An 11853-nucleotide genomic window follows, 5' to 3' on the forward strand; every position below is an offset into this window, starting at 1 on the left:
GTGTCAAATCTTGACCCATTTATTAAACAGGTTATGCGTGTCGTGTCATGTCGTGTTACACGTATAATAATCGTGTCGTGTTCGTGTCAAGGGTCTTAGACACGATTAATAATCATGTCGTGTTCGTGTCAACCCTAATTGTGTCCGTGTTGTAATCGTGTCGACACGAACACGACACACCAACACGAATTGCCACCCCTACTTATAGGTATTAGGTTTTTTTTTTGTTTTTTGTGTGTGTGTGTTATATTTATTGTTCATGTATGCTTATACTCAGTTTTTAGTAAGCAAATATTAAGATGATAATGCTTAGAGGTATTAGTTCATTCATTTAAAGTATAGATAGATATCAACATCTGTAAACTATAATTATTCATGAAAATCATTAATTACAATTAAATATGAATCTTAAGATCTTAGAACTTCATTATCTTCACATTACTATAATACATAAATAAAGTAGTTAGATATAAATACATCGATTTGTAATTGAAAATCTTGTTGAGATTAAGCCAAACATCGAGATCCTTTTTGCGGAAGGAATAACGTGATAAACGGCAAGTACAAACAATAGCAACGCATGTGGAAATTGATTTCTCTCCCTTAACCTTTTGCACACATAAATATTATATATGTTCTTTCTTAGCGTACATAACTGATGGAGAATATGCACTTTATAAAGGCAAAGAGAGGACCAATTTTCCTTTTTATTAACCTTAATTTCACTTTCCATCAAAGTAAGGAATAAATAAGAAAATACTTCTCCAATAATTAATTACCAAAAAGGTAATTTATAAATTAATAATATAATATTAATATGATATCTATTTTATTTAACCACCAAATAATAGAAGTAAATCACGTGTCCAAATCATGTGGGCCACAAATATAAGAAAATATTTTATAGTCTTCCACTTGACCCATATGATAACTTCTGTAGTGGTTTGTAAAATAGTCATTAGTGTGCACCATAAATTAGATTGACTAATTAAATTGGTCATTATAAATACCATGGTAAATAAATTACCAATACGAGTCATGGCAGTTGTATATCACTAAATGATACGGTTCCTTTCATGTACCACTACACTAGTAACGTATTCAATATAGTCTATAAATGAGAAGTATCAATAATGATCTAACAATAATATCTCTTCAAAGACTATTCCTATTACCACTTATTAAACCAATACGTACATGTACATTAATTAATAGGAAATATCATAAATACATTTAATAAGCGCAAAATATCAAATATATATATAAACACCTTTAAGCAATCCATGATTTAAAAATAATCATTGTTGACCACATTCAAGACCCATTCTTTCAACATATTCCATAAATGTCTTGAGTGGTAGTTCATTCGTTAATAGATTGCACTCGTAAGTTGTGTGCTTATATGTTCAATAGACATTCGTTGTTTCTAAATATCTTCTTTAATGATAAAGTATTTCAACTTTAGAATACTTATCATTTTTTATATAAGAAGATCAACAATTGCAGTATAAATTTTCAGCAATCTGAAAATGGTACCCACAACTCCAAGTCCTGAAATAAATTCGGCAATAATAAATTGTAGCCTCAAAGCATGCAACAAATTTAAAATTCATAGTAGACAAAGTAATAAAAAATTACTTTGCACCTTTTCATAATATTGTTCCTCCAGTCAAAAGAAACAAATAACCAATTGTAGATTAATTAATATCCACATATTCATTAAAATGTATTCCTACGTGTGAACATATAATCTCTTATCCCTTACCATCTTATATATACATTAAACTCTATAATATATTCATAAGAAATATTTGGCTAAAAGAATGTTTTCGTATTGTGGATAAATATCTAAAACGAAAATTATTGATTGATATCACTACTATGGATTTTTTTTTTTTGTTACTCGTACCATATATGAACATAATTTTGAGATGACTAATGTTGCTACAAAATTGAGAACCTTAGGAATGATTATAGATGAGAATTTTCTTATTCAATTTATTCTCAATTTCTTATTTGCTCAGTATGGGTCATTTCGAATTAATATTATTAAAGCAAGTGAAAAGTGAAATAATTGACCATTATGTTAATTTAGGAATAAACTAGGCTTAAGTAGTATGGTAATCATTATGTTCATCTGATGACTCAAGAAATTAGAAAAGAATTTGGGAATAAGCCTGAAATGGCATTAAGTGAGTAACACCCAAAATTAAAAAATTTAGGTCAATCTACTAAAAGAAAGGAATGTAATAATGCAAAAGTGTCATTTATGTATTAAACACTTTTAGAAAGATTACTTGAAATATAAAGAATAATTTGAAAAGAAGGGTAAGTCTTTTGACTTTTGTATATTTCGAATCACTTATTGATATTCATTCAAATACATGATAGGTTGACTTAAGTACTAATGTTTATGTTTTTAATAAATGCAGGAATTTCTTATGCCTAAATCACTAATTCAAATGAAAATTTATTATTTATGAGAATTGAAAAAAAAAAAGTTTTGTTGAAATTATTGTAATATAATGTTTAGTGTTAGACAGTGAATTTTATTTAAATTGTTTTAAAATTTTTATGTTTATTCAATTTCTCTTAATTTGATTTATTTCAAAATTTTATGTTAATGATTTTTCCTTTAAGTTTGATAATGATGATTATTCAAGAAATTCTAATTTGTGAGTCATGGTATTATTATTGATGATTTCTGTAAATTCAAACTTGATAGTTTATTTATTAAAACCCTTTTGACCTTGCATCATAATGTTAGAATTAAACGTAACTCAATTAATAAAAATTCATTTATCTTGTGACATAAAAGATTGGATAATATTAAGTGAAAGATTAGGAAAATTATTAAAGGATGTGATCCTTTTGTATCTAAACTTTACTGATTTCGGTGTGTGTGTAGATTGTATTAAGGGTAAACAAACTAAACATATAAAGAAATAAACCACAAGGAGTACAGAGCTTCTTGAAATTATTTATACAAACATTTGTAAACTTTCTAATGTTCCATCTTTTGGTAGAGAAAAGTATTTTATTGCCTTTATAGTTGATTTTTTCACGTTATAGATATATCTATTTGTTGCATGAAAAGTCTTAAGCAATGGGTACTCTTGAAGTATAAATAAATGAGGTTAAAAAACAACTGGATAGAAAAATGGAAATCATAAGGTCATATAGAGGTGGTGAATATTATGGAAAGTATGATGAAACGAGTTAATACTCTAACTATTTGCTCAACTCCTTGAAATGTATGACATTTCAGGCATGCCACAGCAGAAGCATATAGTTGAAAGGTGTAATCGTACTCTTATGGATATGGTTAGGAGTATGTTAAGTAGTTTCTTGTTACCTATAATCTATAGGGTACAAGTTTTACTATCCTAAATATAGTACGAGAATTATTAAAACCGAAAATATCAGATTAATTAAGAATGGTGAAATCAGTGGGAGTGATAAAAATAAGAATATGATCATTCGAAAAGTTAGGTTACAAATTTCTTTACCCATAACTTCTAAGAAGATAATTATTCCTTCAGCTGTTGAATTTTATAATAACGAAGAATAATTGAATGATCAATAATTCCATGATGAGATTGTCACCAATCAATAAATTGTAAAAGAATGACAAAGAATAACATTAAGACTAATCCATTTAGCAAAATCATTACTATTAATGGCTTGTGAATCTGTAACCGAATCCGTATATATCTCACTATATATCAAAATCAGATTCTTGTAGATATACCACATAGATATGAATAAAACTTTTATGAATGAGAGTTTATAAAAGGAAGTCCATATGGAACAATTTAAAGGCTTCACATTAGAGGGTAAAGAATTCATGGTCTGTAAACTTAAGATATCAATATATGGATTTAAACAAGCTTCCTAAAAATGGTATATTAAGTTTAATAATACCATTATTTTTTTTGATTTTAAGAAAAACACTATTGATCAGTGTATATACTAGAAGGTTAGTGGGAGTAAGTTTATATTTCTGATTCTATATATTGATGATATTTTATTTGCTAGTAGTGATCTTAATTTATTATATGAACTAAAAGTTATCTATAGGAATTTTAAAATGAAATATATGAATGAGGTATCCAACGTGATCGGAATAGAAAAATTTCATGATAGATCACGTAAATTTTTAGAATTATCTCAGAAAATATATATTGAAAGAGTTCTAGAAAGATTTGGTATGGAACATTGTTTAACCAGTATTATTCCATATATAAAAGGGAATAAATTCAGCCTAATGTAATCCCAAAGAATGAGTAAGCTAGAAGGTAAAGAAACGAAAAATATTTCTTATGCATATATTATGGAGCTTGATGTATATACAAGTTGGTAAGGGATAACAGATTATATGCTCAGACTTAAGAATACATTTTTATGAATATGTGGATAATAATTAATCCATAATTGGTTATTTGTTCCTTTTGGCTGGAAGAACAATATTATGAAAAAGTGTAAAGTAATTTTTTATTATGTTAATTTAGGAGTAGACTAGGCTTAAGTAGCATGGTAATCATTATGGTCATCTAATGACTCAACAAATTAGAAAGGAATTTGGGAATAAGCCTGAAAAGGCATTAAGTCAGCAACACCCAAAATTAGAAGATTTAGGTTAATCTACTAAAAGAAAGGAATGCGATAATGCAAAAGTGTCAATTATGTATTAAACACTTTTAGAAAGATTACATGAAACATAAAGAATAATTCAAAAGAAAGGTAAGTCTTTTGACTTTTATATATTTCGAATTTCTTATTGATATTCCTTTTAATACATGATAGATTACATGATAGTGTTTTCCTATTTATTCCTTACTTTGATGAAAAGTGGAACAAAAGGTTATTAAAAAGAAAAACTGGTCCTCTCTTTGCCTTTATAAAGTGCATATTCCCCATCAGTTATATACGCTAATGAAAAAACACGTATAATGTTTATGTGTGCAAAAGGTCAAGGAAAAGAAATCAGTTTCCACATGCATTGCTATTGTTTGTACTTGTAGTTTATCACGTTGTTCCTTCCACAAAAAAGATCTCAATGTTTGACTTGATCTCAACAAGATTTTCAATTACAGATCGAGGTATTTATATCTAATTACTTTATTTATGCATTATAGTAATGTGAAGATAATGAAGTTCTAAGATCTTAGGATTCATATTTATTCGTGATTAATGATTTTCATAAAGAATTATAGTTTACATGTGGTATCAGAACTTACAGTTTAAGAACTCATTATTTTCCTCCATATACATAATGTGTAAATATAAAGTAAAATTAAATATTTATATAATTTAATTTTCTTATGGAATCTATATATATATAGTATTTGTTTTTGATCGGTCTCATGAGACTATTCACGAATTACTAAATATATAGGTTTATAATTTGGATCAATTACCAAATATAAGACAATTCAAGAATTACCGTAGTAATAGTATGCATAGCCCGGATGTGGAAGGTTCTTAAATAGTTTCAGTATGTCATTTATTTTCAAGAAACTTATTATTATATTAATAGATGTCCAATGATTTCAAAGATTCTATTTTAGTTATTTAAAAGTTAATAAATTATTAAGTATATGCGTATTTATTTATTTTATTATCTAAATTTTTAGAATAAACTTGAATCTATAAATTTGATCTTATTGGATATATAAATAAATTATTGTTCTGTACCCATACATCCATACATGATGGAGAGTCAATTTGAGATTGATTTAATTTTTGTCTCTAAGTCCAGAAATTAAAAAATAATGTTTTATTATGTATATAAAATAAAAAAATATTTTTATTAATTTTTTGTACTATTAAGTTTCTGAGATCCAAGTTGCTTAAACTTTAATCAACAAGTATAAGTATGTGTGTATAATGTTAAATGGGAAAATTAATGATTAATTAGTTACTAGTTAGTTTAATATTCATATTATGTGAGGGTTAGTAACTACCAAAGTGGCTTAACCATAATGATTGATGAATAATAATTTTAGTAGTAAATATAATTAATGATGAATTAGTCACTAACTAATTTAATATTCATATTATGTAAAGGTTGGTAGCTACCAAAGTGACCAAACCATAATAGTTGGTGAATATTAATTTTAGTGGTAGACACAATTACAATATTTTATGAATTATGATGCTTATGATTTTTTGTTGTATTCATGAATATTGAGTTTATTTAATAATAAGAAATAATTCTCCACGAGGAATTGATTTTCAAGTGATTAAATGAAAATTAAGGGGTTGTATGTATTTTTTTTTTTTTTTTTTTAATTTGATAGATATAGGATATTTAAAGGTAACTTATCTGTTTAATTAAATAATACATCATTAATAAATGTATACATATAAATACAAATAAGCATCATTATTAGTATTTTATAGTTGCCACCCAAAGGGGTACTGTACTTATATATTGTATTTATATTTTAAGTTATGTATACGTGTTATGAACTCAAAGCATCATTATTGTGAGCATTTTATCTTATTATGTTTGTTTTATTATATCCCTTAATTCGCATGCTACATCTATTCTACTTCTAAATAGGACTAACTTCTCATAATGGAATGAGTAAGTTTCCAAAATTTAGGAAAGACTGAACAAATCAAGCATTATGGCTATAAGAATAATTGTTCCCCATAGTGATAGTGCTAAGGAATAAATAGGAAAACACTTCTCTAATAATTAATTACCAAAAAGATAATTTATAAGTTGACCAACTAATATAATATTAATCTGATATCTATTTTATTTAATCACCAAATAATAGAAGTAAATCACGTGTCCAAATCATGTAGGCCACAAATATAAGAAAATATCTTACAACATTCTTCAATACATATCAGAATGGCAGTGTTGTAAAAGAACATAATAAAATCTGAGAGGACATGGTCATGCATTGAAAAGCTATATAGTGGAACAAATAATTTTCAGAATCTTGTGCGAATATATACATCAGATGGATGACCATTTCCATCAATCATTATTCCCCACCCGAACTCGTAACGCCCTCGTTGCGGGAGTTGCGGTCAGGCCAACCTGCCTACCTTTGGTGGCGTTTGGCGAGCCACCGGATTTGGCTCTGATATTAATTGTAATAGGAGAGTGCTTAAGGATCTTACTCAAAAACTTAAGTTATTAGATGGGCTAGCACCAAATCCATTTATACCCATTTCAATTCTTATTAAAATTCGATGTGGGACAAAAACAAATATAACAAACCTAAACTACCAAAAAAAAAAAAAAAAAACCAAAAGAACCTATCATAAATACAAAGAAAAGAAAATTCTAATATATTCTAAAAAAAGAAAAACTAAAATAAAAATAAACTCACCTAAAACTAACCTAATCTAAAATAATAATAATAATAATAATCTATCCTATGAATTTTTTTTTGTTAATTTTTTTTTTTTTTTTTAATAAAACTAAACCACTAGACAAGGTAAAAATAAAATAAAACCTAATCTAAGCTACAAAAAGGAAAATAAAAAAATAATAATCTACAATGGAGACGATGCCCCTATCACATGCTAACTTTAAAGTCTCTAGTAGATGTGGGGGATACTTGCTAGTCAAAACTATTAAAAAGGGGATACAAGAAATCCACCTTTAACCGTTTATCAATTTTCCCCATTACTTCCTCACTCACATCAATAAACAACCGTAATCTCTTATAAAGAGGTTCAAAATTGTCATACCCCTCAATTTTAGAGTCATGGGTGATCAAATCCGAGTACAGATCCGAGGGATATCAGACAATTAATATGTAAACAAGCAGGAATACAAAACGAAAATAAGAATAAATTAACAAGCGGAAAAGAATACTAAATATGAAAATCCTCTAAACAATATATTATTTATTTAATTTAATTTCCCAATCCGTACAACTTGGGAATTCATCCAGTGGACCCCTAATAATCCCAAATGAACAATAATTACAAAACCAAAATTTCAAAACTAAATTAAGAAATGAAATCCTATGTAGTCGGAAGAGTGAATGACTATATCTGCTTCATCACGATCAAGCTCTAAGCCTGGTACTGACGAACACCTGAAAAATATGAATGGGTCAAACCGCAAGTTCCATACCACTATAATCCGTACATAAACTCGATACGTAGATACATCCTAGATAACTCGGCAATAGCTAAAATAGTCCATATAGATATAGATACACATTATACGATATTCACTAACCCATAGTCATCACACCTGGGTAGAAGGTAACACGCAAAATGCCGTAGCGTAGTCATGCACACCTAGACCTACCATGGAACGTCATTAGGTCCAGTTATCCATCCAAGCGATATACACACCTTAACTATGATTAGGAGACTCAAGCTCGTATCACTGTACCATAAGTATATATATATAATATCCTTCTTAATACAGAAAAATAAAACAACCATCCGTTATGTCGTTCAGCTGATTTAGTTGACAGGACATGCATCCATGTAGGATTTAACTGTTTTAGTTAATCCATTCCGTATGTATGAAGAGGTAGGACTTAGCTTTTTGATCTAATCCATCTCCGATATGCCACCGTCTCATACCGGTGCATATAATGCATATGATCCGTAAATGATGCACACTCAAATGAACATCAAGTATATCCAGAAACCAACATAATAGAAATCAGATATAAATACGATCCTATCATGCAACGAGTATATGATTATAATCATAGAATTTCTGTTTAAATTGCTAAAATATTGATAAAAAATTTATACCATCCATATCCATCCAACTAACAAAACAGAAAATATACAGTTCATCAATTAAAAATCTATAACATTTCATAATGATGATCAGAAGTATTAACTGAGCACATTCTTCCCAAAAATCCCAAATCAATCCTTCCATACTAGTCTATTAAGTTTAACTAAACTAGACTAGTGATTTGAACCTTCCACGATCCTTAACATCATGAAACTTATTATATAAATTTAATGATGTCCATTTAATCCTTCATTATAAATCCAAAACAGGCTACAATAATACTCCAAAGTATAAACTGAGCACATACACTCCAATCCCAATTACATCCCTAGCGGTCCATTTAATTTAATATAACGACCACTTCGTAATAAAACTTTCATAATCCGTGATGGCATGTAAATTTATTGTTAAATTTCATGGAGTCTGGTGGCGGTTTTCGCCGTCCTACACCACAAGCTTAAGAGTGTGCATTAAGGCGAGGGCCAAGTTTTATATTTATAGAAGCTACTACTACCTTCACTAAAAATATAGTTAGGGTGAGTAGGGATCGTCCCAAGGGATTGGAGTCGAATTTGGTTGTGGAATCGCTATTAGGGTTAGTAGGTCGAGTGATTAAACAATCAGTTGGTTGGTTGATTAAACTAGAGAGCAAATTAAACTAAATAATTGAATGCAATAAGGAGTAAGTAAGAGAGAAAGAGATCTTGGGGTTTAGAGGTCACCACCAAGCAATGCTTTTCTACACCCTTAACTAGTGACTAATGAGGGAAATGTGTGTTGCAATATTGATGTGTGTGTGTGTGTTTGGTTGATTCAATTAGTAAGGGTAACCAATTAAGCATACATTGTCTAATCAACATGTGAAAAGCATAATATATCTAGCAATTAAGTATATATTGTCTAAATAGCATGTGAAAAGCACAATATATCTAACAAGTCATTAATCCATTCATTAAGCTCACAAGCCAAATACACCACAAGGTTAGAGACATATGCTACTTGCATTCAAAAGTATGGAACATCAAACAACAAGCATGGATTGTTCTCCCATCTAACAACTATGCTACCACTACACTAAAATTAAGCTAATTACATGAAATTAAACTAATAAACTAAGGGAGAGGCACAATCCATCAAGAAATGAGTATGAACCATCTAGAAAATTACAAGAGCATTCCTTTAAGCACAATGTTTTGACAATCTCTAGATCTATGGCATTAATACACATAGACATGCATCAATAACACAAGAAATAGAGACAAACACATGAACATCTATTCTAGCATACATAGACACATGGATAGAATCAAATGATCAATTGGATGCATTAAACCACATAAATCATTGAATAAACAAGATCTATATATATAAAAGTGCCAAAACATGTATTACAACACTAATCCATCAATAATACACAAACTCAAGATGTAGAAATCATGCTTGGGGCTAACTCTAGCCCCAAGAGGATGTCTAGCCACTCATGGTAGTACTTCTCCAACCCTCAAGGGCTAGCTCTATGGTAGAGATTTGCTCCTTGGTTGATGAAGAGTCTCCAATGGTGTCTCTAGCCTCCTCATCCTCTAAGCTTGCTCTCCAAGAGTTCTTACAAGGTATGAGATGATATGATGTGATATGAGGTGCTCTCATGTAAAAAGTAATCCTTATCCTTATATAGGTAGGTCAAATGACACACAAAATGAGTTGGGGTCGTGCACAAAATATTCCCCAATGATTGGATAAAGGACAACTTTTAATGAGCTGGAATTTTAAATTTTTCGAATTGGAGGAAGTTCGATCGATCGAACCTTGGACTTGGATTGATCGAACATGGCTAAGGTCTATCGAACTTAGGCTGGATCGATCTTCAATGGCGGCACTTTTTGGATAAAGACAAATTTGAGATATTTTGAAGATATTTTTGGGAAAGAAACAAAAATGGTTGGTAGGGTGGTACAACTAGATAAGATCAATCATTTGGATAAGGACAAGGTAGTTCGATCAATCGAAGAATAATGTTGGATCGATCGAACTTTTGAGATCTCTGAAAATATCATCATGGCTCTGATCCATCTTGAAGTGCTGTGATTGATCATGTTGGATCGATCGAAGATGTTGATTTCCACCTTTTTCTTTCTTTTGCTTCCACTTGGCTCCTTTCTTTAATTCATCCCAGAATTGCTTCATTTCTGCTCTTATTTGGCTGAGTTAACTTATTTTCGGGATAAGTGCCTGAAAATGGAAATAATACGAAATTAATCTAAAACGGTAAAGTAAGATAGATAAAGGTACTAGAATGCCTAAGCTTAAGGGGTTTAAATACGCACTTTTCAGGGCTCATCACCCCCAAACTTAAATATTGCTAGTCCCTAGCAATGAACTAGAAAGTAAAGGAATGAAATGAACAACTATATAACTATGAACTAGAAAACAATGAATGGATAACCCCATTTTCGTAGGGAACATGATTACACTTAGCATATGCAACAAGCCTTTTAAATCCCTATGTTACCCTTAGTGGACGAGTGAAGTCTCGTGAGGGTTTCTAGAAATGATACCCATAAATATTAAGCTCATTCTTTTAAAAGAGGCACCAATATTGCAAACAAGAATTGGGAGAAAACTACCTCAAGTATGCAATTTTTCAAACATTTCTAAGCAATGTCCCAAAATTTTAACATCAAGCAAACAAGTATGGTCCTACACACATCAAGAAAATGATCATGCAAATCAAAACAACTCTAGAATCCTTTTGAGTGGACCGGCATCAAATATGTTGCTATCTTAGCCAATTAAAGAATTAATCACATCCTTACCCTCAAACTAGCACACAAATCTAGTACCGATCATCAAGACAAAAAGTGAACCTTTTATTAAAGCTTTATTCATTTAGGTGCGCTTATTTATTTTTTTTTTTAATTTTTTTTTTTTTGAGGATCAAAGATGGAAGCATGGTGCAATGTGTTGATCTATTAAGCTTTCTAGCGATTCATGAGGTCGAGCGTTAGGTCAATGACTCCCAAACCAGACGGCTTTAGGGCATTAGGTGTTCAAACACCCCTACGGACTTACAAGCTCAAATTAACTAGACTACAAATCAAAACAACCTCCATCTA

This window comes from Cornus florida, unplaced genomic scaffold (genome assembly GCF_030987335.1).
Source record: "Cornus florida cultivar Cherokee Brave unplaced genomic scaffold, ASM3098733v1 CherokeeBrave_3.0.0_Hap2_Chr06, whole genome shotgun sequence".
NCBI classification, from domain to species: Eukaryota; Viridiplantae; Streptophyta; class Magnoliopsida; order Cornales; family Cornaceae; genus Cornus; species Cornus florida.